The following is a 25,333-nucleotide window of genomic DNA, read 5'->3' as shown; positions in this document are numbered from 1 at the left end:
GTTAACTTGATGGATTGATGTGACTTTAAATATTTTAATACGATTATACCAATTCTTTAAAGTGTCTTCGGTCTCGAGAAGTAAATTCTTAACTATTGTTTAAATTTTATATTGGTAATAAAAGCTTAGCCATTCTCCCAGCCGACCTGGGTAAACCTGTAGGTTATTGTCTTATTGGTGATAAGTATTAATTCTGTGTTACACAGATTACTGAAGAGGAGTTAGGGTTAATTAAAAATTAACCCGTTAGGAATCGAGCTGTAATTCCTTTGTTAATTAAGTTCCCCAAGAAGCGTTCTAAAATTATCACCGTTCACTGACGATTAGTAAGGGTTAATTATCATTGAACCCAGTTAGGAAATGGTGTTGTAATTCAGTTATAACTTAACTTCTACTGGTAAGCGTTTTCTCAATTATCACACGTTGTGGGTATGGGTTGTAACGGTGAAGGAATTCGCATATTGTGTAACTAGACACCTAGAGATTTAAACTAATTAAGTGATTCAGTCTGGTTGGTTATTATTGTTGTTATTAATTACTACTACGGCTCTGTAAATTTGTCAGCGTAGATTAATACAGATTCCAAAGTGTATTGTGTTTTTGTTGTGTTTCTAGAGAACTAACGTGCTATATTTATATAATTTATATAAGATCGTATCTCTGATCATACCTAGAGACGAGCCATACTACTTTGTTTAACAGCCTGTTTACAGAGAGATCTAATAGATATACCAGTTTAGGAGAGCTATTTTGATAATGGTGTTTTACTCAGTTACGGGAATTATAGAATCCCCGTTGACAGGAGTAGAAAATTGGGGGCTTTCGTCCCGGATGCTGAAAACGGACATGCATATTTTAAAAATGTATTGTTTGTAAAGGGGGCTTTATAAATTATTTTTACAAATTTACCAGAAAGTAGCACGTTGTTCGCTAGAAAATTAATTAATATAATGTGCGTCATATCTAAACATGGATAAGAATTTGCTGGATAGGCCTACGCTCAGTGTAGTGGAGATTAAGCGATCACACGTAAGGCGAGTTAGTTGAAATCGCGGGTGAGCGAGAAATTGATTAACATCAGCTAAAACCTTAGGTGATATAAAGACAATTATTATCCAGGAAGTTTGGTGATAGGCCTGTTATGGAAGACAGTGAGATTGTTCCAGAGATAGAGATAAGTGAACTTGAGTATGGAACAACAGTTAGCTTTTAAAAAGCTTGAGTACGAAAGAGAAGAACGTGCATTAGATAGAGAGAGGGAGAGAGAAAGAGAAGATAGAGATAGAGAAAAAGAAGATAGGGATAGAGAGAGAGAAAGAGAAAGAGAAGAGAGAGACAGAGAAGATAGACATAGAGATAGAGAGAAAGAAGATAGAGATAGAGAAGATAGAGATAGGGATAGAGAAGATAGAGAGAGGGATAGAGAAAGGGAGAGAGAGAGAGAAGAGAGGGATAGAGAGAGAGAGAGAGAAAGAGAAGATAGGGAGAGAGAGAAAGAAGAAAGGAATAGAGAATTCCAGTTAGAAAAATTAAAAGTGGAACATGAGTTAAAGTTGAATACTGAAGAAGTCAGACGAGAAGCCGGAATTGGGTTTAACATGTCGGAGGCTTATAGATCAGTGCCGGTATTTGATGACGAGGAAATAGATATGTTCTTTCAACTTTTTGAACGGGCCGCTAAGCAGCTAAATTGGCCGGAGTCTAAGTGGACATTGTTAGCCGTGTCTAAGTTTAAGGGGAAGGCTAGTGCTATATTATATATACTTTATATAAGATCATATCTCTGATCATACCTAGAGACGAGCCATACTAGGTTTAACAGCCTGTTACAGAGAGATCTAATAGATATACAGTTAGGAGAGATATTTTGATAATGGTGTTTTACTCAGTTACGGGAATTATAGAATCCCCGTGACAGAAGACAAAATTTAAGCATAAATTTCTCTAATTGTTACAGTAATGTACAGGCCTTTCCCCAGGATTTTTTTTAAGGCACTTACATATTTAGCATCATTATAACACAAAAATCAAGCCAAAAGAAGTTGGGTAGTGGGTTGAAAACAGTTAAGTGTTTGCCTTCAATCCATCAAATCATGTTGGGGTTGGGGTTTTTTGGGGGGTTTTTGGGGGTGGGTGGGGGGTTGTTTAAAACTTTAAAAAAAAATAACCCATCAATTCCCCACCCCCAACAATTTCATAATTTGCGCCATGTTGTTGCTGTTGATTTCAGCGTCGTTTTAAATGCTTGTTGTGATTTCTGCTTGTAAAAAACCTAAGCTAAGAATGCTGACTTCACAGTATATTCCATTTATAAAAAAATAAAAAAAGTTAATAAAATAAAATGTTACTGTCTTTTTAAAATCCAGCTAACTTATTAAATGTAACCTCACAGTTTTACAATTATATATCTAGCATTATCTAACAAATATGATTATTGTAAACTAATTTTATTCAGTGTACGTTTAACTGCAATTTGTATAAATACTGCATGTTCATTTCGCGCAATCGCTATCTGCATGCGTGCTCACCACCATAGGTACAAAATTAACAAAAGACAAAGGAAATAACAGAAACTTCAGTTAGGTATTCATTGATGCAAACAACTATTGTTTTTCTACAAATTTACATCAAGATTTACTTCCGTGTAATTGTATTGTTTAATGTCCGCAACGATGTCTCTTGACACATGGGTGTCAGCTGACTCTGAAGCATGACGTATATTACGCCGAGAGCTTTCCTCAGTTCAGCCAACGAACGTTCTTCCTAACGTTTGTGAACTATTTGATTGGTGTCCGTCGTGTCCATTTGGTTTAATGTGAAGCTCACAAACCAGTGTAGCGAACGTTTTGTTTTCCCTCGGTCTGGCTGAACTCAGCCCTTGGGATAGCCGACATGTCTTTCGGCCCTGAACTGGCATGTGTATTCAAACTGACATGCATTGTCGGTTTGTTTTTATTACTTTGGTTCCAAGACTTTACAAAATTAAAATAGCAAGTTACATATCTTCCAGACATTGAATCACCGTCACATTGCTGACATACATGTCGAACGCATGCCGTTAAAATTATGAACCTTGATTATTAAAATTAGAAAACATCATAAGGCATACGCTGTATTCTGGATAACACCGTTTCTCGTTACCGGTCGCGAGATCGCTATTATGCTAATTGAATATTTTGTATTATTATGTTTGAGGTGTCGAATAGATTATGTAAACGTTTGTTCACATCAGAAGATAGAAAATGGCTCAGCCAAAATTTTAGCCACTTGCAAATTTTATTAGCCATTTTTTTTTTTAAATAATTTTTAATTAGCCGATGGCTAAATTGGTTACCGACAGTGCGAGCCCTGGATGTTTTCAGTATGTGTTTTGGCAAGGGGGTGTTAGGATAGAAATTACTGATTGCCAACTTAACTGTACTATTAAAAAGTGCTTCACCTATTGTTTATTGAGTCAAATAGTACAGTTGATTCTGTCAATGGGCATCTTCTTTGATCGGCCTTGAAGCTAGATTGCTCAGCACGGGAATCCTGTTACGCGTAAGCGCCTTCCTGACGGATTAGCGGTCCCAGTAGAAGTGGTAAAATTACCAAACACATTGTGAGCAGACGACTGGTCCATTGTTAAGTAGTTAGGAAGTGTTTTACCTGTCATAGTGATTAGGTGTGCTTGGTATACTGGTACACAAGTTGTTTGCAAGAGGTAGTCGACTGCCACGCTCGTACTTGTGATAATTGTTTTTCTAAAGTACTTCAAATCAAGGCGTCAAAGTGCTTACTTTACGGACCAAGGCGTGTCGGGCCGCTACGCCTAACAGCCCTGGGAAAACCCCTGATGTGTTACTATGACACTAGCAATACACTATGTCAGTCCCAGGCAGTAATTTTATAGGTGTACTATTATGTATACTTGCCATAGACTAAAAGAAATGCATGTAATGGTTAAAAAAATGCATGTAATGGTGAAAGACATGAAAACATACGTGAACTCTGCTGGAACAGCAATGATGGCCAACTGACCAAGTCTCAAGATTTGCACTTCAATAATCTGTGGTTGCCATAGATATGGGAAACTAATCTACAACACAAATTGCCATACATAATTAAAGTTTAATAGCAAAAGCCAAACGTCTACATTAAAAAAAAACATGCACACACTCATTTTAAAAATTGACATGCAAACGATTGTTTGGAGAAATAACCCCATATTAGTGTTTTTCAACCATGATTGGAGATACACACTTTCATACTTATTCTGATCCCAGTAACCTAGTTTTATATTTTAATAATAAAGCTTGTAATTATTTTTATTATTCACATGGTTCAACACAACAGAGTTAAAATAAAAACCATCCAAAGCACAACTGTAATAGTAATCACATGACCAACCAATGATGTAACGTTAGAAAACATCATACATAACATGATGTTGCTCCCCCCCAGTCTTAGCTGTCTGTATGTGAAATTATAATCACATTTTATATTTCATTGAAGGAACAGACCCTAGTTTCAGCCCATGAAAATGCACACTAAGTTTAGTTAATCTACAAACCTGTAAAACATTTGGATAAAGTTACAATTGAGTGTGTGACTTTGAAATGGTGAAATACACTCTAAAAATAGACTAAAACTTGACTATAACTGTTACTTCTCAGACGCACGTGCGTTTTAAAAAATATGAGAAATGCATTTTGTGATATTAGAAACACAAGGATGACCCAAAACACTTCGAATGTATGGAAATGGATAATCTAAACAATACAATCTAAGTAATGTTTGATTTCAGTTATCAAAAACGGCTCTAATAGTAAAAAAATATGCTTATTGTTTAAAAACTAGAGTATGTCCCTTTAATAAAGTAACATTCATTGTAACTTTATTTTGTCTTGTCATTCGTCGGTCATTAGATGTACTTTTCCATAAAGGTAGATATATATAATTTTTACAAGATGTCGCTTACTAAAATGACATATCTGAAAATGCCGTCATTTGGTCATCTCCCAACAGTCATTATTCACTACTCAAAAGAATTTAAGGGTCAGACGATATTTTCGACATTATTTTCTGAATGTCAATTATATTAGCTAGACCATAATGTCACGCATGGTATTGTTCCATTTTGACGAAAGTGGGTCTAAGCAACCCATAAATGAATTAAAATCCACTGTCATTCACACTGTCGACTAGTTCTAATGGCGAAAACATGCTTACATTTGCACGTAAATTAGGGCGAAAGCGAAAGGTCTGCTAAATGCCCATAACTTGCTTTTTCACAAAGCGCTTCATTTGCACGCTTTGCATGTGTATTCCATGTTCCCAATGCTGAATTTCCGTATAATTGGAGCTTGCGTTCGTGTACGGTGCACACTCCAAATTCGACAATGGTATGACGTCAACTGACTATCGAAGATCGAGGAAGGGCTATTGCTTGGCTTCAGGATGGCAATACGCAAAGAAATGTTGCTCTGAGACTTGGTGGCAGTCAGAGTGTCGTTGGCCGACTGTGGCAACGGTACCAAGCAACGAATTCTGTTCGAAATTGTCCACGTTCGGGAAGACCCCGAAGCACTACAAATAGAGAGGACCGCTACATCACCAATATGGCTCTACGTCAACGCACAACCACTGCACGCCGATTACGTGACAATCTGCGGACTGCGACTGGAACTCGAGTGTCTGATCAAACCATACGCAATCGTCTGAGAGCCAATAATCTACGCTGCCGTTGCCAAGCTGTTCGACCACCACTCCTACGTCACAGAACGGCCAGACGTCACTGGTGCACACTTCATCTGCGGTGGCAACGTGTTCAGTGGGGTCGAGTGATGTTAACTGATGAGTCCAGGTTTAGTCTCCAGTTCAACGACGGTCGGGTTCGTGTCTACAGACGTCCTGGGGAGCGCTTCGCTGACGTTAACGTTATACAACGTCACCGGTTCGGTGGTGGCAGCGTCATGGTGTTGGGCGGCATCTCTATCCACCACAGGACCCCCCTCTATGTGGTGGATGGCAATCTGAATGGAATCCGCTATCTGAATGAGATTATCCGGCCGTTGGTTCTCCCAGGCCTTCAGCAGATTGGCGGCGGGGCAGTTCTGCAGGATGACAATGCCAGACCCCACCGCGCCAGGGTAGTAACGGACTTTCTCAGACAACAAGGTATCGCCAGAATGGATTGGCCAGCATATTTGCCTGACTTGGCCCCAATAGAGACCGCCTGGGACGAATTAGGCAGGAGAGTTCAGGATAACCATGCCCCTCCGGCCAACCTTCATGATCTGGGTCAACTTCTTATGGCAGAGTGGCAGGCCATTCCCCAAGAGTTCTTCCGACGTCTGATCAACAGCATGAGGCAACGATGTGTCGAGTGTATTCGCGCCAGGGGTGGATTCACACACTATTAAACGAATGTTCTAATGTGTAAAACCCATGTTTGACAACCTTCAACTTTGACAGCATGTCATGTGACTTTCTTGTATACAGTGACGTTTATTTGTGGTTTTTTGTAAATATGGAACAATAAATTAAATTTTTGGTGTAGTTTACATCATCAATCTAATACACTCTGAAACTTATTTGGTTAGACATTTTTGACCCTTAAATTCTTTTGAGTAGTATATACATAATAACATTGATAATAAAGAAATGATTACACTTGCTCGTATAATAATCTCCATGTATCAAATAGCGTTTTGTAGTTACCTCGCCAGTATCAAGCAGTATGGGTTTTGGGTGATGACAGGCAACTTGAGCTGCTGTTGGTTTTTGCAGCAGATTGCGGACAGTGTTCCAGAATATGTTTGTTGAAGTATCACCTAGAGAACGGAAAACCAGTACTTTTATACACACTTGTGTTGTTGTACAATAGTTTTTTCTAATGTCTAAATTATTGGTAAATTCAAAAACATCTTTAGGTAGTACTAAACCAAATAACTTCCGGCTGGGTCAAAGGTCGAGATGCACCCAATGTTTGATAGAGGTTAACATCACAAGTCCTGTGATTGGTGATAAATGTGAGCGTGTTGGTTGTAAAAATAAAATTAGTTTTATCTTGGCAAAAAAATACATGCAATTTTATTTCATCTAGTACAACTGTCAAGTAGCCTTGTGCTTGGAGCATGTATGGGGTAACCAGTGTTTGAGATTAACAGTATCCTGATATCCCGGGGATAGCAGATTTTAATTTTGGATACCAGACTTCAAGAACCCAGTATCCCGCTGGGATACCATATAATGTTTTGTAAAAAAAAAAAATTTCTTGAATCAATAAAGTCGTCATTTACCGGCGAAGTTAACCGTAGTTTCAAGCTATGCCATAACAATATTTCCTCACCACTGTTGATTATACATTGGTGACAGTACAAATATAAAGCCAAGCACTGACTAAATTATTAACAGTAGGTGCTACATACTACCCGACATGAAGAGAACAGCCTCTGTGACAGGATTTAAGCAAATAAAATTGATACTTCGCCACCTGCAATTTTAATTATCCACTCTCCTAAGCACATGGGCTAATGGAGGGGAGGCTACTCTCGTTAAATATATGTACCACAGGCATAGCAAACAATGGTCTTGCCTGTATCTAAGCAGATATGCATCTGTCAGTTTGATATGCCAAAATCAAGAGGCAATGTTACCCTTCCAATATTCCATAATCATACTGTCAAGTCTGTTCAGACACCAACATAATAAAATAAAGAAAAGAGGTACTCTTTTTCATGGAACTAAATTCGTCGCCTACACGCCGCTCAATGGCTGAAATAGCGGTGTGATCCCTTAAGAGGGGGTTTGGAATGGGATAGCTGGTCAGTTTTGACACATGACATACTATGACGCATACCGAGTAGGAAAACACCAAATTTGGTCATGTCTTTTAATATGCATTAACGCAAGAGGCCATGAAGATTGGCCCGGGGGTTAGCAACACTGGGCTGAAGTAATAGAAAATTAAGCTTCTCCACACCTCAAGTTCACCTGACCAAAGTTGTAACATGGAGGTGACATTCCAAATGTTTTCTGTTGTATAATGGGGGGTACTGACAGCAGAACCTTATGGAATGGTCACATTAAAATTACAAGACCATACTGGGTACTGGCATATTTTAATATGTCATATGCATGAACTTTTATTAAAAACTTAATTTAAATATTGGATTTGGCAAATTCAAGTGAGCCAGAAAAAGGTTATTTTGGGACAGTATGAGAGGGAAGTATGCACACTGGCAACTGTCAACAGGACACATGGGCAATTTCAAACTGGGAGTGAACTGAAGCCTAAAGTATCTGATGACTGAGAGAACTGACCACAATCATAAACAAATTCAAAACAGAACAGGCATCAGTTTACTGCATGAGAGTATTTATTAACATAACACACACCACAGGTTCCATTCCACTGAAGACTGCTACATGCTAAGAGATACAAAAGTTCACAGTTTTCCTTATCCTAAGAGAATATACCACACCCAGTGTGCTAACAATGAAGCCAAAGAAAATTCCAACAGAAAACCTGCACAACAAGGGTGTCTTTCAAAAGGGACACTAATGTCTGTTCAAAAGAACTATAGGTGTTACAAAAACAAAGTGTCTTAAGCCCGAAGGTGACAACATACCAGTTACCAAGAGACTTAGTCAAGAAGAGTTCAACACTGTGGTACACCATTGTGATAGACAGTCATACATCGTCAAGGATGCGGACGGAATTCCCAGTGACATTAGACTTCTCCGACCAACACGGATCTCAACTGGAGGTGGTGCACAGGCAGGCGAGTTCCTGAAAGCAAAAATGGAAATGAATGATTCCAAAATTATACACTGTGGTATGCTTCTAAAGATGTTTAATGACAGTAATGAAGACCTGAACTATTATAAAATGCAATCTGGATATATACCATGGCCTGAACATTTCTTTGGAACCATATTTCTACAGTGCTGCCTTTGATTATTGATTACATGTGGCTCTAGACATAAGTGGTGTATATTGACACACAAACTGTGGTGACATAAGTGAGAAACATCAAAAGATTTTGGTAAAGTGACTGATTTGACATGAATCATGTATCGAAGCCTGTGAACATTAATTGGCGTGTCTTTTATCCTGACCTGGCAGTCTAATATTCTTGACACCATATGCCATATTTTTATAATGTCTGATATATCCATTCCATAATACACAATTATTTACATTACTCTGTCTTGTGTTTCTATTAATTTTATGCAAAGTGGTGGCTATCCACAGTGCATTCATGCTATATTTCCTTAATTATTATGCTAATTAGTGCTGATTAAAATATCCACCACACTTCAAAAAACTAAAATGTGTAGCCTAGTGTGTGCCGATGCTCTGAGAACACGAAAGCACATGGCTGGTGAAGTTTGCACCAATTACAGGTTGCATAGTACCAAAGAAGAGAGTACCGTGTCAAAGTTCGACGTGCACCGTCAAATATTTACGGAGTAAAAGCAGCTGTGGGTGTGATTGGTAGTAATATGTGACATTGACTATTTGTGCAAATACTATTATCCATTGACAATAAATAAATACACTTTTATTTGTTATACAGTTGTTATGCAGTATATACCAGAGGTTGAAACTAATGCGAGGTACCCCCAAAAATGGAACTGCAATTTTCAGCAAAAATGACGGTTGCTATTAAAAACATAAATTAAATCTCTTAAATGATACGTGACCCCCCATTTTCTTGCAGCTAGGGTCTCACTACACAGATCACTTCCGGGTGACAGTTCATTCATCACGGTCCACTATAGTTCCTAATTGGGACACATGTTATGGGTCACATATTCACTTCTAGCAAATGGTGAAGAATTAAAACAATATGTATGTTTAATGGTAAGCCTTCTGGCTGTATTTTGCCCATGTTATTTTGTAATATTGTGCATCGACCTTTTGGGACATGGGTATATAGCGCAAGTGACAGCCGGAGTGAATCGGTTAATGAACCACCTATTCGGACCGGTACTACAGCCAGATGCGGTCATATAGCAAAAAACTGAGACGGAAATGTTCTCAATTTTGGAGTGAAAATAAATGCTTATACAATGTATGTTTGCAATGGTGTATGTTGTCAGTGCCAACGAGAACCCGTTCTATGGGCAATCTTCGCTTGAAGTTGGGCAGTTTAACATGGGTTTCAATGGCAGATGACATCTGTGTAGTGAGACCATAATGTAAAACATGAAATTACTGTCTATCCCAAAATATATAAGTTTAGCAAGCCAAATTGAAAATGTACTAGTGTAGCATCCTTATAAAAGGTAATTACATCGATGTGGATTTCAGCCAAGTGTATGGGGGCCCTATTTGGGTAAATATTGCAAACATGTCAATGGGGTGTGTGTGTCAAAATGTATATTCTAGTATACTTACATGTAATAAATAAATTGATCTTGTCTAACACTGAGTTTCTCATTGTAAAAGGTCAAAATTCAAGGTCACAAGGTCAATATCCAAATTCACCCTAATTTCTGTGATTTTGTGCATAATGCATTTTTTTTTTTTTCGAATGTACAGTCATAATGACACACAGTTTTTGATGGTATTGTGAATATAACATAGTATTCTACTATGAAAGTAGAATTTGTATCTGCCATTAATAATATGTGGATCTTCATGCTGAAATATACAGAAAAAAAGCAGGATTTCAACACTTCATTATGAAACAATTGTTGCCCATAGCAACAATTGATGGAAACTAATATATTTAATGAACTAACTAGATAATTAGCTTCTTGGTATGTTCCCCATATCAGAACTACCAACAAGGTTACATTACCATATAGTGGCTGCTTGTTTGATGGCCATCTATTGTGTGGATGACCAAAGTAACAATGTGATATGAAGTATTGCATGGTGCATCTATCTTTTGGTGTATTTAGAGTTCATAAGTTACATGGCTTAGTTAGCTTTTCATGGTGTAAATGACCCAAATTATCAAACTGACTTCAAACCAAGTTTGACAAAATCGGTCACTGACTTTAAGGTCTCACTACACAGATCACTTCCGGGTGACCCCCAAAGTTCCTAATTGGGACACTGTTATGGGTCAATATTTCACTTCTAGCAAATGGTGAAGACAATATGTATGTTTAATGGTAAGCCTTCTGGCTGTATTTTGCCCATGTTATTTTGTAATATTGTGCATCGACCTTTTGGGACATGGTATATAGCGCAAGTGACAGCTCGGTTAATGAACCACCTGGACCGGTACTACAGCCAGATGCGGTCATATAGCAAAAAACTGAGACGGAAATGTTCTCAATTTTGGAGTGAAAATAAATGCTTATACAATGTATGTTTGCAATGGTGTATGTTGTCAGTGCCAACGAGAACCCGTTCTATGGGCAATCTTCGCAGCTAGATTTTCATGTGATGACATCTGTGCCTAGATTAGATGTGAGGTGCCACACTTTCTGTTGCTGTACTTCCTGGGTGTGTTGAAATGCTGCTTATATCAGTTTTATCAGTAAATGTTAACATTATCGGCAATAGGAATTGATTTGGTCTAATGGAACCTATAGCATACATTCACTATATTATCATTATTTTATATTGTGTGCCATTTACTGTTATTTGACAGTCATAATTGCTTAATTAGGTTACACTCAGGCACAGGAGTTCATAATGACCTTGACCTTGGCATTAATTTACTGTGCACTGCTGAGAATAGAGTTTGAAAAAAGTCTGTGCTTGACCAATTGGAGATTTTGGCCCATATTTTTTACTTAAAATATTTTAAAGCTTATTTATCCAAGGTGATGGACATGTCATATAACACTAATCTTATTTAGGATAATAAGTCTAGGCAAGATGAAATAAGCTATTAGTAATAATTTATTTTTAGTTGAAAAATAATGTTAGCTGATATTAGGTTAAGCTTTTAGATCTCCATTAAAAATGTGTATTTGAATGCAATTGGCTCTGAAATGACTATATTTAAATAACCTGATTTCTGCTGTAATTTTAACATACTTTTTAGGTTGGTGAATTATGTTTTAGGCAAATATGGGAGTTTTTATAATTGTTTTTGTGAGTTTGGCAAAAACATTAAAATCTACAGAAGTGGGTTCTGTGTAGCCATTTTGCATTCTCTTCTTTATTTGTACACAAATATAAGCTTGGTAATGATAGCTTTAGGTCAGTTCATTAAATCTTGTCCATATATTCAGTGAGTTTTCTATAGTAAAGGGTATTTGAAGTATATACCAAATACAAGAGCAATTTTGACACATTTGTTAATCTACCTAGGAGTGTGTTAGTATTATCTTCCACTATTACGACACTTGTAAAGCTATATTTTCCAATATTACTATGTAAATGATGTGTTACATTACAGATTGTAGTAATGCATACGATATAAATATTATATTCAGTTAAAACAGAAAATAATTAAAGAAAAATGACTTTCGCACTCTTTTGATGGATTGAATGTGCTTTTTTTTATGACAAATAAAAAATAAAGATGTAAAACCCAAATGATAACTCTAGATATGATACATGTCTGTAAGCACCAATCACTGGAGATTATTAATAAAATATCAACAGATATATTGGTAGCTGTCAGTGGATTTAATAATGCATATATAAAAACCAACTAGGCTGATGGGTTTGAAAATATTGCATTCAGTGACTTGACATCCAAGCATAGTCCATACCTTGGGTGTTTACCCCACCATGATGTGTACCACATTAATTTACTACTATTTGTGGATGCAGTGGTGTTCATTTCAGATACCACATGTAATATGCTTTTTTTCTAGTGAAGTTCTTATCATATGCCCATGAAAGTCTTTCAAAACACAGGGTCACTGCAATAAATGAGTTTTAAGGTAATTATTTATTGGAAATGAGAGACTCTGACTATGCATGTACACACTACATATATAACTAAGCATACACAACCAACCCATAGTATGTATCTTCAAGAGTAGTATTTTTATTTATTATTTGTTTTAAATATGATACATTGCATTTGTATACAACTTTGCATAACACTGATGCTTCCTGAGGTGCACATTAAATCAGGTTGCACTGTAGGAACAACACTTTCAATTATGTTGTCACATCATATTAGAACACAGAAGATCCTGATAGTCATGAAAACACCTAATTGGACACTTTTTGAAAAATATATTTTTTTGATATAGGTTGCATAGTACCAAAGAAGAGAGTACTGTGTCAAAGTTCGACGTGCACCGTCAAATATTTACGGAGTAAAAGCAGCTGTGGGTGTGATTGGTAGTAATATGTGACATTGACTATTTGTGCAAATACTATTATCCATTGACAATAAATAAATACACTTTTATTTGTTATACAGTTGTTATGCAGTATATACCAGAGGTTGAAACTAATGCGGGGTACCCCCAAAAATGGAACTGCAATTTTCAGCAAAAATGACGGTTGCTATTAAAAACATAAATTAAATCTCTTAAATGATACATGACCCCCCATTTTCTTGCAGCTAGATTAGATGTGAAGTGCCACACTTTCTGTTGCTGTACTTCCTGGGTGTGTTGAAACGCTGCTTATATCAGTTTTATTAGTAAACATTAACATTATCGGCAATAGGAATTGATTTGGTCTAATGGAACCTACAACATGGTCATGGCCGGGCCGGTGCTATGCACTGGTAAAATAGTGTTTAGGTATCTCACCACTATTGATTATACATTGGTGACAGTACAAATATAAAGCCAAGCACTGACTAAATTATTAACAGTAGGTGCTACATACTACCTGACATGAAGAGAACAGCCTCTGTGACAGGATTTAAGCAAATAAAATTGATACTTCGCCACCTGCAATTTTAATTATCCACTCTCCTAAGCACATGGGCTAATGGAGGGGAGGCTACTCTCGTTAAATATATGTACCACAGGCATAGCAAACAATGGTCTTGCCTGTAGCTAAGCAGATATGCATCTGTCAGTTTGATATGCCAAAATCAAGAGGCAATGTTACCCTTCCAATATTCCATAATCATACTGTCAAGTCTGTTCAGACACCAACATAATAAAATAAAGAAAAGAGGTACTCGTTTTTATGGAACTAAATTCGTCGGCCTACAGGTCGCTCAATGGCTGAAATAGCGGTGTGATCCCTGAAATACACAGAAAAGGCAAGTAGCCATTATGTTTTCAACCAATACAGCCTTTTTCTATTTACTAAAATTAAAATTGGCTTGCTTCATATTTGAATATCAGGTTACCATATCCAAAAGTGGGATACTAAATTCTCAGGTAGGATACCAGATTTTAAAATGTTGGTATCCAACTGGGATATTGCACAAAATTTTCAATTTTGAACACTGGTAATTGCAAAAAAAGTACTCAAATTTTGTTTGGAGCTAGGGTTGTCATAGACACTACCAGTTATCTCTGAAATGTGCCACCTGACCCTCATTTTTTTTTCTGTCTGATTCACTTCAAAGGGGGAAGGGTGTTGACATTTATATCTGTGGCGTTTATGTCGATTGATAAGTTGCAGGTAGGAGTTTTAGCCACACGTTAATACTGTCGTCTATGGGATTTGATTTGGTAGTACACACCCTTTAATGATGTACATCAGAGAACTGTTTTTTTTTTTTTAAAGAACACCTCTACAGGACATCCATCAATTGGGCCGGCCTCAATGGTGTCGTGGTTAGGCCTTCAGTCTACAGGCTGGTAGGTAGTGTGTTCAGATCCCAGTCGAGGCATGGGATTTTTAGAAATCCCATAGGTAAACTAAGGTAACCACACGTAGCAAAATCTGATATTACTCAGTATGTGGGGTCTGTGGACAAGTGATACATACCCCAAAATGAACATTTTCGAACAAACTGGACTTATTCAAAAGGCAGCAAGTTTTAACAAATTAGGCAAGACACCTATATTACCATCACCGTACTTCCCCATCTTGTCATACTTTTATTGAAAGTTTGATAATACACAAGTTTTTGTTTGTTCAAATATTTTCATTTTTAAGGTGTAGCCAAGTAGATTAAAGGGACATTAACTTCATGACCAAACCACAGCCAAACAGAATTCATAGTAGACTCTCCACTCAAACTCAGTTTAGAGGGATACCTGTTGGGAGGTGTAGAAATTGTGTTTGGTTGCTGTTCTGGCCATGGGGTTAGTGTCCCTTTAAACAAGATAGGAAATCACAAATACAAGCTAGTTTGCATGTAACAAATGCATTTTAATAATCTAACACAGAACTTACCAGGTGCTTTGAGTCAATGACACACAACTTTGCATAAACAGCACAAGACAATAAGTTACACTTTATGTGAAATTTAACACAATGTTCAACAGTCAGGGTTTGCACTAGACTCTTCCATGTCTTAGTCAATTCACTTCAGTTAGGCTAATATCCATTTTGGACATAGCAGGCAAGGATTTAGCCTTCTCCTCAATTTCTCTTTCTAGAAGCTTGAGTTCCCCTTTTTTTTCCTTGGCAGAGTGCCTGAGAGCATTTGATTTCACATGAATACTGTGGCTAGTTACTTTTCCACTTGTTGCCTCAGCCTCATCTGCATATTTTTCTGACAGTATGGTCAGATTTTCTATGTCAGATTCTAACACCTTCTTTCTCTTTTTCAAATTATCCACTTCATCTTCAACCATTTTTCGTTTTCTTTGGATGGCTTCTTGCCCTTTCTTTCTTTTCTCTTCTTCAAGATATTGATGGTATTTATGTCAGGCAGTGGAGGCTGAGAATAGCAGTTCCTTTGTGATTTCAACTTTGAGGATTCCACCTACCAGTACAAAATAATCAATAATCTGCCTCAGTGCCACAAGCATGCCTTCACCCAAGTTGTCCTTCTCTATCTGTCTGTTGAGAGAAAAAACCCTCTCAACAGATGCCTGACCATGGGAAACTAGCAACAACTTACGAACTACTCTCCACAACTTCTCAAACTTTTTGTTCTTACCCATACATTCATAGAGTAACACATCTACCCTGTCATCTTCAGCCTTAAAGTCCTTGAATCTAGACTTCAGTTCACACCCTGCTACATCATGCAGTAGTTCTTTGTAACTTGCAACCAACATATCTACATCTTCACCATCAACCCTGTTCAGATTCACCAAGTTTTCCAACAGACGTTTGAATTTTGACTTTGAGTGTTCTTGATTACTCACCGTCAACCTGGGATCCAGACAAGCCATATTTACTGCTAAGCCATACTTTAGAGGAGACCTTTCAAAGATTTTGTTGACACATTTCACCACAAATTGTCTACAGTCTTCTCTGAACTCAAACACCTGGCGTTCACTGATGGCCTTGGTTTTCAGGAGGGGCTTCAGTTCACTTTCAGCCTTGAAACCAACTTCTATCTTTTTGTTTTCTACCCTTTCCTTTTCAAGATCCAGCTTTAACAAGTCATATGCAGTAGAAGCCTTCTGTAATGCATCTGACCTAACACACCTCTCTAACAGATTTCGGACTAGTCTCTCAATATCATGAACAAGAAAGGGACCCATTGGCTTATCCGTTTGGTACAAGGCTAAAAATGGCTCAACTGCACTGGCTAATGACCTGAAAAAAGACAGTTTTGCCACAGTCAGCTTATCCTTCATTGCATCATGTAGAGTTTTATAAGAGTTGCTGGTGGGTTTTGGCTTCTTCTTGCTTTCACATGCCTCAACAAATAACTTCAGGTGAGGCCACAGTAGAAGAACTCTGCTGCACACAGAACCATTCTCAACCCACCTGTGTTTACAAAATTTCAATGGAAATTCTTTACATCCAGTTATATCAGTAAAATCATCTCGCCTGGCTGAGGTATCTTTAAACAGGTTGTATGGACAGGAGAGAAGATCATCAAGACCCCAACCAGACCTCATAGCTGAAAAATAAAGAAGTACGTAATAAGCATGTAGGTAATAAAAGTGGGTCAGCTCAAACCTACACTTCATAAGCTTTGGTTTGATACCAAACATGACTACCTTAACTCTAACAGTCTTTAAGTAGGTCATTGGGTCATAAAAGTGGGTCAGCTCCAACTTGTAATATTATTATTTTTGCGATTGGGCAAGCATGTGTTTACCAGTCAGTAACATTCTAATCAATGTCGCTAACCCTGAATATGATCACATAAACTGAACAAAAATATTTTGAACATCACAACCACAAATCACACTCGATGAACGCAACACGTCATTTATGTTAATGACTAGCAGTAGCCTACTAGTGTTTCAATGTTACAATTTTTCCCACCTTTTACAATCAACGTTTACATCGGACACTCGCATTTTCATTAAGATTTGAGTTAGGGACCGTCTCAAAATTTAATCACTTCTCCCTAAACGAATAACCTGTGGAAGGAGGGGAGGAAGAGAGTGTAATTAAAACACCCATGTGGATAAAAAGTCGAAAAGTTTGTGTTTTTTCTTTTTCTTTATTTATTTATTTATAAACTGAAATTTGAAACCACAGTTAACGAAGAATTTCACGAGCTATACATGAACAGTATAATTATTAGTCTTGGCAATTACGGTTTGACAAGTCGGAAATTTCCTGTTTCCGAACACATCTACGATAAGACTTCTTGTTACAGTGACACATTTCACACATGATGTCACTCTCAATTGGCGCGCTTTCAACTTTAGCCGTTCAGATTGGCTGGAATAATTTTATTAAAAAAAATACACTACCGTACTCTATTTATGAGTCGTTTAGTGTTGTCGGACATTTTGTAAAAGTAAGAAGCAAGACAATATAAAAGTCACCTACATTTTTTTGTGATGCGTCTGGGCAAATTTATTTTGTCTGTTGCTTTCAGGGATGTGAGCAAGAATTTGAAAAAAAAGAGGAAAATCTAAATTATAAAAAGTACTCACGCATAAAAACAAGCATATAATGGCGGGAAAATAGTAACACTATGTATTTCCGTTTCCATTTCCGGTTTGTATTCGATTCGTTTGGAAACCGGTTTCAGGATTGTCCAGATCTTTATAAATCCGCGGTAATAAATAAAAAAAATTAAAAAAAAGAAGAGCGGAATCATATTTTTGGCGCGGAAACATATTTTAAAAACTGTGAATTTCCGCCTTTCCGCGGACATTTCACATGCCTGTGCTTTTAATAATAAAATATATAATTATCGAGTTAAATACATTGGTTCGTCTGACGAACTATCGGGTTGGTAGTGGGGCAATTCTGATTCTTAAAATATCGTTCATACTCATAGCGTAGAAGAGAAATGGCACCCACCTTTGAGATGTTTTTTTCCTTTGGCGTGACTTGATACAGCAGAGATACCCAAGCTCTTGACCGAAAATTCCTTGTGACATACACGGCATCCAGCCTCAGAATGGGAGCTATCTTTTTTCAACCAATTTTTGTAATCATCATGGACAAGTCACGCATCCTGAAAATGGCACTGTCCAGGCATCGCTGCTTATTGTCCGAATTTCTTTGAATTTTAGCCTGTCATCCAGCGTGGCCAAACTACGTCATAAGCAATGGGGTTTCCGTAAGCAGTACACGTGCTACGCTACTAACAGTATTCATGGTGGACGAGGTTCCCCGAGATGACCCGAATGCAGACACGTGACCAACTTCGGGCTGTGCTCACCAGCATGTCTAGACGATCGACCGGTTGACGGGAATACGACTTTAATGTTTTGACAAAATATTTTGTAGGAAAGACGAGCAAAATCAAAAACAGAAATTTTATAAACAACAAAACACGATTTTATAAGGACTTTTATTGACTTTTGAACAGTTTCCTGAAATTTATGGATATTTAAGTACTTAAATTTTACAATTCAGAAATCTTGGACTTTTATGGATTTTAAGGACCCGAACGAACCCTGCTTTGGATGTATGGAAATGAATAACCTAAAGAATAAAAATTTCAGTTATTAAAAACGGCTCTGATAGTGAAAAATACATGGTAGTGTTTAAAAACTAGGGTCTGTCACTTTAAAAAGGGAATATCTAGATTCAAGGAGGCGGTGCAATATTTAAAAGGACATCTTCAGTGTTCAAAATGACACTAACCTGCATTACATAAATGGCAATCTCAATGGCCGACCAATATTTACAGTAATTCATCTGCTAAACCCTGGATCTTTGGGGCACTTTGAAACAGATGTAAAACAAAATGTCAACAGTCAAAACATCAATTATGAAAGTGGTACCCAGGTCGAAATATCAACTTTCAGATTATTTTGTTAAAAAAAAAAGAAGTAAAAATTAAAAAGAAGAAAAACGTTTTATTGTATAGCCTTTCATTTGACCAATCAACATTTATCATGCATATATTTGACAGCACAAAATGTATATACAATTTTCTCATTAAGGAACCAACACTCATATGAGTGATGTTTTTTTTTTTTTTAATGCCAGTAACTCATTTTTAAAAAATCAATGACCGGTATACAACCAACAATGGAAAGAAAGAAAGAAAGAAATGTTTTATTTAATGACGCACTCAACACATTTTATTTACAGTTATATGGTGTCAGACATATAGTTAAGCAAGACACAGATACTGAGAGAGGAAACCTGCTGTCGCCACTTCATGGGCTACACTTTTCAATTAGCAGCAAGGAAATAGCCCAATGGGTCCACCGATGGGGATCGATCCTGGACCGACCGCACATCAAGCAAACGCTTTACCACTGGGCCATGTCCCGCCCCGACCAACAATGGAGCATCCTTTAATTATTCCAAATTTTGTAATGAGAAAGGAATTTAATTTTCAACTATTGAGATTCTTTCAATCTCGTAACAATTTCCACCTTAGGAAGTACATGTATGTAATTCTCTTGATAATCCACATGCCCATACACACACACACATCTCTGGTCACAAATAAGATGAGTTGGACTACTAGAGTTAATTTCATGTCATCATTTTGTCTTGGGTAGCTGACACATGATAATTTCCTGAATTCTGAATTACAGTAAAAATGTGTCGAGTGCATCATTAAAAGAAAAAAAAAAAAAGAGTTTGTTTTGTTTAACAACACCACTAGATCACATTGATTAATTAATCAACGACTATTGGATTGCAAACATTTGGTAATTCTGACAAGTAGTCCTCAGGGGAAACCTACATTTTTCCCAATGCAGCAATTTTAAAGGATCTTTTATATGCACTTTCCCACAGACAGGAAAGCACGTACCACGACCTTTGACCAGTTGTGGTGCACTGGTAAGAGAAAAAACCCAGTCAGTTGAATGGATCCACCGAGGTGGTTCAATCCTGCGACACAAGCACCTCAAATGAGCACTCAACCGACTGAGCTAAATCCCGACCCGAGCATGTCATTAAATAAAACACATTCCGTCGTTCCGTATTAATGTTCCTCGTACCTGCATGCTCTCTCCCTCAGACAGCGTGAAATTCTTCGTCTGTTCAACCAGCTCCACGACCACCTCACCTTTCAGGATGGTGATCGACGTGTTGCCCAGTTCCTCCTGGACATAGTTGTCAAGATACAGACCTGAAAAACAAGCATTCTCAGAGCAGGGTTGGGAATTGGTGAACTGTGAAAAGGAGGAAATCAAGAAGGGTCCCAGAAATTCTTGAAATCCTAGGTTAAAATCTGTGCCATCTGACACATTTTGGAGGAAAGGACGATTAAAATGCGAGGAAACACAATGTTCCAGGAGAGGAAAATAGCTGATCAGAGGAGAATTCCCACCCCTGCAGAGTACTGCTATAGGGACCAACTAATTTTTGTACCTCTTAAATTCAAGAGCCACATCTTTGTGAAACATGGGTAAATTGTTATAAAAATCAAAACTTGATCTGTAATATTATTGCTAAAAAAGAAAAGCCTGGAACACAAATTTTTGTATCTCCTAAGTTCAAGGGAAATAAAGCTGCTAAAAATGGGTAAATCGCTATAACCCAACCACTAATCAAAACTTCCTGGGTGCGAGTTATCTCCCCCCTCTCCTGGCTAACCTCTCCCCCATTTTTTTTGGATTAGGCTATGGGGCAATTAATTGGTAAAATTAAATATATTTTATAATAATTTAAATTCAGGCAGCCCGATCTAATTGCGACCAAAGTCTTAAATTTAAAATCAAAATTCTAGAGCTCTGTATTTATTAGTGACACTTTTTTGGAAAGCGCAAATTTAAAAAAAAATTATATTAAAGTCCCATTTTTTATATTTTTAGGCTTCAGAATCAAAATTGTCCCCTAAAGTTTTCTGCCCCGAGTCAGGCACCTGGCATCAAGAGACGGGACACGGGATAGACATGCTCGAAACCTTCGTGGCATATGAGCATGTAAACATTTTCAAGTCAAGTAAATCACTACAAAAGTCAAACCTGATATGTAACAATACATGATACAACTATAGACAACATTTCAACTCAATATCTCAAGGCATTGTGGAAAAAACATCTGGCAAACTACATGTATATGTGGGACAGACAGATTATTTTTTATTCTGTATTTATCAAACAACTTAAATCATAAATAAGATTTGCTTGATTAAAAAACTTAAATCATCTTTATCAACCTACTTATAGTCCATCCCATCCTCCTACAAAAATGTTTTTTGTTAATAATTTCAGTTTTGTTGGATGTAAGAAGAAAAGTAGAAGTGTTTTGGAAATAAAAAACCAAACTATTTTTGTGTCCAATTTAGAAAACAATCTGCTCAGAAATAAATAACTTTTAGTGAATTTCATAGCATGAAAAAGGCATTCCCTGTGGGACTACAGAGACTTTAGTTTTGTTAGTGTTTGACCATCTTCATAAATCAAGGCTAATATTCGTTCCTCGTATTCAGCCTTGATACATGTCGTCAAGAAATCGTGCCACAAAATGCTTAAATTTCATTGGATGCGATGAGATCTGATTGCAACGAATCGCAACGCTCCTTATAGATTCCCATGTTATGTTGGCGGGTGAACACTGATATTGCTTTCAAGATTGTCACATGTTACCGATGCTGTAATTGGTCAGCGATGTCATCGTGTAACGGACATAATCGGTGTTACAAATTTTCTTCCAATAGAGGGCGCTAGTAGTGGATATCAGTAATCTTGACTACATGTATCAAGGCTGAATACGAGGAACGAATATTAGCCTTGATTTATGAAGATGGTTTTTGACATAACGTTTGAGTCATTTATTGACAAGACTTAACTCTCGTCTTCCCAACTTAAAAGTTAAAAGTATCGTTTGTTTAACATCATTAGAGTACATTGATTTATTAATCATTGGCTATTCCATGTCAAAGATTTGCAAAGCTCGAACTTAAGAATTTATCACCCACGGCAATTACGGTAAAAAAAAAAAAAAAGTTGTGGGTGACAGGCTGCAGGAGGTACTATTCGTGAATTATTTAGATGTAATGAAATATGTAATGTTTATATTAAAAATATATTTATCATGATGTGAGCCAGAGGGTAATAACAAAATTGAATATTCTGCATGCTAATCCAAATACATGTAAAACAATTTACAAGGAGCAATAAAACTAAAAAAACAGCAACAAAACCACTCCCGGATCCCTGTCTAAATTGACATACTGTTTATGTTTGTTTGTTTTGTTTAACAACACCACTAGAGCACAATGATATTTTAATCATCGACTATTGGATGTGTTTTTTTCACAATGATTTTTTAATCATCAGTCATTGGATGTTTTTTTTTCACGATGATTTTTTAATCATCGGCTATTGGTTGTCAAACATTTGCTAATCTTGACATATAGTCTTTGAGAGGAAACCTGCTATATTTTTCCATTAGTAGCAAAGGATCGTTTATATGCACCATCCTACAGACACGATAGCACATACTACAGCCTTTGATGTACCAGCCGTGGTGCACTGGCTGGAATGAGAAATAGCCCAATGGGTCTTACAAAATAAAATGAGTGTTAAACTTTGTTTTGTTTAATGACACCACTAGAGCACATTGATATACTAATCATTGGCTATTGTATGTCAAAGCAAAATAAATGCCAGATGTTAGGTATTATCTACATTAAAAAATACAAGTTTTCTTTATATACAATAACACAGTGGTGACCAATATATTTTAAAGTTTATTTTAGCTAAAATCTTAATAAAATTTACGTGATATGTGCCAATGTGAATCTTACGCCACTGTTACAAAGGAATCCACAAGTTAAATTGTAGTAAAACTAAACATGATCGACATTTTGGCTACGTGTATGATATCAGTACAACTTACTGCTTTGAATCGGCTAACAGCCAGTGGCTGTATAGTTATTCATAAAATACTTTCCATAAAAACAATTTTTATCCTGCTACCTCTGTTTCTAATGGCTGATTATGAAGACCGATTAAAGCAAAGTCATAAAGATATACATTAGAAAATTGCTCACTTGACTTCTAGGTCAGTTTTACAATGTAGCTGAAGTAAAAATAATAATAGCTTTTTCCCTTAATTTTTATGGATGGCAGGATAAAAATATGGAGAAAACTTGGAGTGTTTTCTCTTTTATAGATACATTACATGTCCTCAAACAAGGGCACCTCCCCCCCACGCAAGTGGTCTGGTCCGAACATCCCAACAGCCAATGGGATGGCCTAAATTCTTCTACTGCATACTGCTCTCTAGTTCCGGTCACATGACTGTAACTTCCTTTTTTTTCCCTGAGCGCATCGCACGGAGAACAGGAAGCGGGGAGGCCCGGGCGGGATGAAATCTTGAGGACAGGTAATGTATCTATAAAAGAGAAAACACTCCAAGTTTTCTCCATATTTTTATCCTGCCATCTTTTCACATTACCTGTCCTCAAACAAGGGCAGCATTCAACAGATGGTGGTGGGTGCCGAGATCCGTAGATGCTTATGATAACTCCCCAAACCGGAAAGAGAATGACTAGTGGAAGAATGAGGCCAACCCTGATAAGCCCTACTCCTAGGGATGCCCGTCACAGACCAATGCAGGTGATGTTAGTAACAACAACCAGAATGGTGGCATCCGTCAGCAGTGGCAGGTACGGCTCCCAGAACAAATGGACCAGGAGGCGGAAGCCACATCACATGCTGGTTCTGACAGGGTGGGAAGACGTAGCCACCAGGGATGCAGGTGTTAGGTAATCCCTCATGTATTGAAGTGTTATTTTTTTCAATAACAAGCGACAACCTAATGAGGTGCATATCAGATATGACAGCCAGACATGTTTTTTTCTTTCTTTCTTTCTTTTTCTCTCGGCTGAAATTTCGTTTAATAAATTTGATTGTGACGTTTGTCATCAATAATATCAACAACGCACTCAGTATATAATAATAATCCACTTGAGCTAGGTCTGCAAACTGCAGTAACATGCTATCTCTACATCGTCACAGTTACAGCATGCATTGTTTACCTTTCCCTTTCAAGTTTCTGGCACATGAAATAAAGTCTAATGATGTGTGTTTTGATTGGTTAGACACGTCACGTGGTAGTTAATCTCACACATATGTTTTAGGCTAAGAACTTGGAAATCACCAATCGCGACGACAGGTTAATCTCAATCAAGTAAACCCCAGCCATGCTTTGAATTTCAGTGTTTGTTTTATTTACTTATTGTTTTCTAATTTAACACTTCGCTAACATGTGGTTATCGGCAATCAGGAAAACAATTTACTTTAATGGTAACCGCATATGCAATGACTCGGCTTGGCCTATTATGTGTAGCGGTTTGGATAATACGTCACAGCTGCCGATACAAGATAATACCTTTTTTGTTCATCAATTAACAACGGATTAGATGTCGCCGTTATATTCTTTTGATATCGGTCTGACACGGGATAATGCCCTGTATTTGGCATCACCGTTCCTGGCGACATAAATAGTAGGCCCTAAATATATAACCAACTACCAAATACACTGAACCATCTATTACCGTGTGTCACACTGTCGTACCCTCATTTAAATTTAATTATTTTGATAGTGTGTTTAGATACCAACCAAGAGTTTGCTCAATTAATTTTCCCCGGGGGGAAGGCAAAAACGAAAACGGGACAATGACGATGGATCACACTTGACAAAAGACAAAACGTACGACACGACAAAAAACTGAAAGTTACAACATGATTTAAGTGTTTGTTTTATTTTACTGTTATACTCGTAAATATGTAATGTTACAAAAATTATATAAAAATCCAGTTATAATTGATCAGGAATTTGGGCTAGTGCTTTATCTTGGTGGGCTAGTGGTTTTCACAAACCCACTAGCCCTGTGGCTAGTGACTTTTCAAAATATTTGTCATACTCTGCCCACCTAGCCACCCAACCACTCATCCATCCAAGCATCTATCTATTACTAAATGACTATTCCTGAAAGCATGTGTCAAGATGACAAACCGGTTTTGTTTAATTAAATTAGCA

The 25,333-nt window shown here is 37.2% G+C and overlaps 1 long non-coding RNA gene across 8 annotated transcripts in view; it reads right to left on the bottom strand.

Moving 5' to 3' along the window:
• Positions 1 to 3,964: 3,964 nt before the first annotated feature.
• Positions 3,965 to 25,333, bottom strand: part of LOC121378896 — a 36,515-nt gene continuing 15,146 nt past the window's right edge. The window contains exons 1-5 of one of the 8 annotated variants that reach the window (XR_005958775.1): positions 18,227 to 18,477; positions 16,724 to 16,859; positions 8,616 to 8,776; positions 6,703 to 6,815; positions 3,965 to 4,078 (exon numbers count right to left, since the gene is read on the bottom strand). This is a non-coding gene — a long non-coding RNA (uncharacterized LOC121378896). Of the gene's footprint in view, positions 4,079 to 6,702; positions 6,816 to 8,615; positions 8,777 to 13,756; positions 13,992 to 15,229; positions 16,677 to 16,723; positions 16,860 to 17,853; positions 17,921 to 18,226; positions 18,478 to 19,018; positions 19,044 to 20,337; positions 21,937 to 25,333 lie in introns of those variants that run through there. The other 7 variants (XR_005958774.1, XR_005958771.1, XR_005958778.1 and 4 more) reach the window with 7 other exon arrangements.

This window comes from Gigantopelta aegis, chromosome 8 (genome assembly GCF_016097555.1).
Source record: "Gigantopelta aegis isolate Gae_Host chromosome 8, Gae_host_genome, whole genome shotgun sequence".
Taxonomy (NCBI): domain Eukaryota; kingdom Metazoa; phylum Mollusca; class Gastropoda; order Neomphalida; family Peltospiridae; genus Gigantopelta; species Gigantopelta aegis.
The sequence above is the reverse complement of the archived record's forward strand: the minus strand, read 5'-3'. Positions and strand labels throughout refer to the sequence as shown.